The following is a 6,000-nucleotide window of genomic DNA, read 5'->3' as shown; positions in this document are numbered from 1 at the left end:
AGGGAATGGCCTCAGGCTGTGCCAGGGGAGGTTCAGGCTGGAAACAAGGAGACATTTCTTCATGGAAAGAGCAATCAGGCATTGGGACGAGTTGCCCAGGAAGGTGGTGGTGTCACTGTCCCTGGGGGTGTTCAAGGAGAGGTTGGACATGGTGCTTGGGGACATGGCTTGGTGACATTGGTGGTAGGTTGATAGTTGGACCAGATGATCTTTGAGGTCTTTACAACCTTAATGATTCTATGACTATGATTAGCAGCCCTTTCATTTAACTTCCCAATCGCTTTTTTTTTTTTTTTTCCCCTCTGCAGAAGTCCTCTCTTAACTCATACTGGAGAATTACTTTCTGATTTCCTGCAGTGGACAAAGCAGCGCTGGCACAGACGTGTTTCCTCTTTGCACGCTGTGTTGGGTTTGGTCGGGTTACAGCTGTGTCCTGTAGCTCTATATACACCATCCCTGGGGGTGTTCAGGGAGAGGTTGGACGTGGTGCTTAGGGACATGGTTTAGTGGTGGTATTGGTGGTAGGGGTCGGTTAGACCAGCTGATCTTGGACATCTTTTTCAACCCTGATGATTCTATGATTCTAGGTATTAGATATTTTGCCTTATTGTGGCAGGCAGTAGGCAGGAATCGCAGCCAGACAAGCAGTTCTGTTTTTCTCTTCTGCAAGGGCTAGATCTTTGGATCAGAACAGGAGGGATTTAGGTCTGCTGGTGTCAATCTGAATAAGAATACAAACCAGTTTTCATTGTTTCATTTTTTGTTACCATTGTTTCGTCTCTGTTGGGATATTCTCAGGAATTAGGAAATTGTACAACCCAGATGACTTTAACACATAATTAAACAACTCATGATTGCAACAACCTTTGGAATCGTCTTGTGACTGCCTGCTAAAACACTTTTACTCACTGATGATAGAATATTTCTGTACTTAAGAAATACAGTGATAGAAAGCTCTAAGATGTATGCTTAGTGTGATGAACAGATAAAGGAAACCACAAGGTTTGTTTTGTTTCTTAGCCTAGGAGAGCCATGTTCAGCTCTCAGCTTTGACCACACAAATTCCTACCAGAGTAGTGGCATTTTAAGTCTAATTTAATCTCTGTGTATTTCAGTTACTTCCATGAGGCACCCAGAGGATCTCAGCATTTCACCCTGACAACAGGACTGAGATGTGGACCCACCTGCGCAAACCTCCCTGGGCTGATGAGGGATCTAGGGATGGAACAGAGCGGCCCCAGACCCACCGTGAAGAAGGAAATGGTGCCAGGACCACAAATTCACCAGTTCTTAGCAAACCCCTCCCTGGAAAGGTCAGTACAACCACTTCAAGTCCAGTTTCTAAACATGCATGTTCAAAACCTACGTTTACATACAAAGGTGAGATGGTCAGGAGACACCAAAAGTGTTCTCACAGACCAGGCTCCAAACATATGTCGGGTCTCACTGCACCAAGTGGCTGCCTTTCTTTTTAATGGTAGCTTTAACAGAAGCTGGAACAGCAGGGATTACGATTGATTCAACTCTCACAGCTGGTGAGTGGGCTCATCAGGTACATATTTAACAGAAATAAATTCTAGTGCTGAGCCGCGCCATAGCATTAAAGTCCCCCAGAAACCCGATGTTCTCAGAGCAGTGTTTTAATCTTTAGCCTACCCTTGGTATTTACATTTATTTATTTATGAAAAATGTTGCATTTACCCAGTATAATGTGTCAGTGCAATGTGCCCAGGGTGGAAGGGCTGTGCGGAGCAGAGGCAGCCCCGGTGCCACTGCTGCTGGCGTTTATCGGCACAGCCGTGCCAACAGACGGACACAGGGCGAAGGCTGGGGTGGCAACGTCCGAGCCGGCCTGCTGAGGGACCTCCCCATCTTCTAATGCCCATGGGATGAAGAGCACCAGCCAAAATACCAAAGCTGCCCCCTTCCAAGTGCTCTCGGGGCTGCTAGACTGGCATTACATGTGCTCTGGAAGGCAGCATGCATATCCTAGCATATTCCCCCCCATTTACACATAAAGCAGACAACCGGGACGTTGTTTCCCCACGAGCAGGAAGTAAAGCCCAATTTCCTGCAAATGTTACTGGACTCCACTACAATAATCCCAGCTCCCTCCCCACGCCTCACCCCCACGCCAGGCAGGCGGTACGTGCGGTGATTAAGCGCGCACTAATTGATGATGAGAGCGCACGTGCAGGCTGGGGGGGGCAGCAGGACGGCAGATGGGCGCGCTTGCAGCCTCCCCACCCACAGCTCAAGGGCGTGGAGGTTGGGGGGAAGAGGTTTGGGGGAGACGGGCAGAAACTTCTGTTGGGTTCCTGCACCCTTCAGATGGGGTTGGGGTTGGAACTCAAAGCGTTGTAGGGAGGCACTGCCAGATGGTGCGGCGCAGCGTCTCTGTGGGAAAGCAGGACGGCAGGGCTGAGCTGAGCTGAGCCGCTTGCTGTCTCATGTGATTCCGTAAAATCTCCACCTTCTGCATCTCCCAAACATCCTCCCCAAGTCTGCAGCTGCAGGTGTCGACACAGCAAACAAGCTCCTGGTGACTGCAGGCTGCAGCAGTCTCCATTTTGGGCCTTTTCTGTGCTCTGTTTTCTGTGCTCTGACACAGAAACACAGGCTGGAGATAGAAAATGTATAAATACAGAAACCAGAAATGGGGAAATTTGAGTGAAAGAGCTGTGAGGATCCCTTCTAAAGTTCCTCTTGCAGTTTCTGGATGTCTTTGTGCCCCCTAGGTGGTCGAGGTTTACTCTGGCATTAAGGAAATAAAGAGCTGTGGGCACTTTCTCCTCCCCTGCTGATTTTGCAGGCTTAGGAGAGAGCTGAAAGAGGAGCTGTGGCACCGCAGGGCTGCCTGGCTGCTTATTACAAAGAGCCAGCCTGAAGCTGCAGCTAGACAAAGATCTCACACGGATGCTGGTGCCAGGGGCAGCCCTGCCGTCCTCCAGCACCCTCGTGCTGCTGGGTGTCTGCGCAGCCCTGCCTGGGGCCAGCACCTGACCTGGCTGAAAACCCTTGGTGTCACTGCCCCCCAGAGCTGTCCCCTGGCCCGTCACCCCACGTGGCCACACAAACACCAGTGCCAGCTCCCTCCCAGCAGCCTCGTGGGTCTGCACCCAATTAAAATGACTATTAACTGTGGCTCTTATTAGTAAGATTGACAACAGCAACTTTTAATCACGCGCTTGGCTTGCGGAAGAGGTGGAGGAGGGAAAGGCTCACTTCTCCATTTACCACGGGTAGGCTTTTCAAAAAGCAACTGAAAAAGTTCCCCGTGAGTAATTTGCGTTGAGTGCAGTGCAGCTGGATTTTAGAATTCAAGATTTAGGCATGGGAGAGAGAAAATACATTTTAGCTCCCCGCTTTCACTCCCCAGCCAGATGAATTTTAGCAAGGATCAGGTTTAGTTGCGATAGTTTTCCGTGCTGGTTCTTGTATTCCTGCCAGAACTGGATTTTTACATCCCATTTACAGTGGCGTGGGGGGGGAGTGGAAGTGCTGACATGGCTTCACCCCCACAGCATCGCTGCTGCAGACAGACAGGGATCTGGCCTTGGCAGCTTACCCAGGGGCTCTGCAGAAAGCCTCTTTGGAAGTAACTGACTGCTCTAAAAATAAGCCCAGGGAGAGCAAGCTGCTTCGCACCGAGCGGGTGGCAGAATTTCTCTGCTGTGCTGGAGCCCCAGGGTACTGCCCAGGGCTTCCCCAGCCGTGGGACAGGGTTAATGGCTCGAGGTGTGGTGGGAACTGCTGGCTGTGATTTAGTAACGCCTTTATCTGATACCTGAGGCACATGAAAGAGAAAGGAAAAACCAGCTAAGCCTGAATAGCCTGGCTTGGCCGAGGGTGGGGTGGATCAGAGCGCAAACACCCAATCCGTCTGATCTGCGCCGTGTCCTTCTGTCCCTCTGCTGATCCCCGGGAGCCTCTGGCTGTGCTCTCCGAGGCCTCCCGTTGAGCTGCTCGTTGTGCCACAAACCGCACGGCGAGCTGTTGGTGGAGCAAACCCGCTGCAGGTGTGGGCTGCAACCGTTCTGCTTGGCAAAGGGCGCCCATGGTGCCCGGATCCAGCACGGGTGGCACTGCAGAAAACAAGCCCGTGTTTAACAACAAGTGGAAAGCCTTCCTTCAGCTGGGGGCAACAGCATTATCTTGATTTTTGAAGAAACTGAGTCCGGACCTGACCTTTGAGCAGAGCTGAACCTGGTTGTTTGCGGCTGGGGAAATTGCAGAAATCAGGAAGTGCTGAGGCTTGCTGAAGCAGAAGCTCTTGCTCAAACCGCAACACCTAAAGGGGAATTTAAGGGAGCCTGGGGCTTTTTACAAGAATTTGCTCTTTTTACATCATGCGGGAGGTGTGAGAGGGCCCCAGAACGCTGGAAACACAAGGGATGGCATTCTTCATGTGGGAGGCAGAGCCTCATGGGAGAGCATTGTGGGCTCCCCAAGAGCTGGGAAAATTAATTCAAAATATGTATTTAAATGGATTTCTACCGTTTGGAAGAGTGTGGGGGTTACTTGAAAAGCAGTCCATGAGCACGAGATGCTTTAAACTCAAATACATTAAGATGAAGGCCCGCAGGTGGCTGTGCCCCTAGGTAGCACCAAGGCCCTGGCACATGCGGCACATCCCCTGTAGCGACGCGCAGCCTGGCCTCGGGAGATGTGGTTATCGAGGGGAGGTCACTGCCTGCAATTACCCTTTCCCCTGTGACAAGTGTCCACGATGTGGAAACCCAGATTAGCAAAGTTAAAAAAATAAAATAAAGCCGTGACACATCTGCATTCAGCTCCCCTGTGTGTGGTTACCGGACCCACACCCTTTGGCTTGTTTTCCCTCAGACAACAGCTTCAGGAGCCCAGCAGAAAGCGCCAGCAGCTCCCTCCAGCCAGTTTCTCCCAAGCAGAGGCTCCTACGGGGACAGGTTCATGTGGCTACCGGCTTGTTCCAGCCTCGGATGCCTGCATGTAGGTCCCTTCTGAACCCAAAATGTGCTTTCGCCTGCAACACACATTTGTGGTTCTTCCAGGAGGACTTTGTTAGCAGCATTATGCACCGCTGAAGGGTTTCATTTCATTTCTCTGTACAGCTTCTAAAAGGCTTCTTGGAAACCAGAGATCTTTGCATTTTACTTGAGTTGGCTTATCTGCCAGAGGCTGTTTCAAGTTACTCTTTCCAAGCCATATTAAATGAATCCTGAGGTAAGAAGGAGGCAGCAACAACAAGTGCTCTCTATCCTTGTTTAGAAGTCACCGCTTCTAATTATGTTCTCTCCTTATAAGCATTAATATCAAGGACTACAAAATGAGGTCAACCTCTATTAAATGTAATGACTTTCCCTGTGGAGTTTGCGATGAAAGCAGCTTCACAGCAAAGGTTTCCATTTAGGGGGGGAGTTTCTCTTACAAGAGTCCCTTAAATCTATGCAGCAGCTTCATTTTTCACGTGTTGGTTGCAACAAAGTGCAAAGAGTTGGATTGAGACTTTAATCAGTGAAAAACAGATAGGAGAAAAATTAAAACATGAAGACTAGGAGCAGCAGCAGACCAAAATACTGGGTGCTGCAGGTCTGGCAAACAACACCTTAAACTGTAGGCAGCTCCAGCGGGAGCAGAAAGACCACCTGCATCCTTGAACAAAACAGGGTCCTCATGAGCTGCAGCTGCATGCAGTGAGGAAAAAAAAAGAAAAAGAAAAAAGAAAAAAAAAAGTTATAGCACAAGAAGCAGGTTTGCTTTGTTTCCCTATAGATAGCAGGGAATTCCCTGTGGTTGGTTCCCTATAGGTGCCCCCAGCAAGCAGGCAGTGTGCTCTGTTCCTTGTGAAATGAAACTTGCCATGGATACAGGAGCTAATTTTGAAATGCGGAAAGAGTTCTGGCTGCCTGACAGCACCGTGACCCTCCTGGTAGGCAAGTGCTGCCCCGTTCCAGGGGTAAGTCAGATGCTGGAAGTCTGCAGATATTCGTGCAGCAACAGTGTGCTAGCTGAAATGGA

General features: G+C 49.9%; 1 protein-coding gene across 3 annotated transcripts in view; it reads left to right on the top strand.

Annotated features, from left to right (window-relative positions):
• The first annotated feature begins 632 nt into the window (after nt 1–632).
• The window catches only part of CHD2 (chromodomain helicase DNA binding protein 2), a 92,518-nt gene continuing 87,150 nt past the window's right edge, over nt 633–6,000 (top strand). For all 3 annotated transcript variants that reach the window (XM_084532571.1, XM_084532558.1, XM_084532566.1), the window contains exons 1-2: nt 633–1,002; nt 1,116–1,313. The gene's annotated coding sequence lies outside the window, so the exon portion shown is untranslated. The remainder of the gene's footprint in view (nt 1,003–1,115; nt 1,314–6,000) is intronic.

Source organism: Aythya ferina (assembly GCF_964211825.1).
Source record: "Aythya ferina genome assembly, chromosome: 11".
NCBI classification, from domain to species: Eukaryota; Metazoa; Chordata; class Aves; order Anseriformes; family Anatidae; genus Aythya; species Aythya ferina.
The sequence above is the reverse complement of the archived record's forward strand: the minus strand, read 5'-3'. Positions and strand labels throughout refer to the sequence as shown.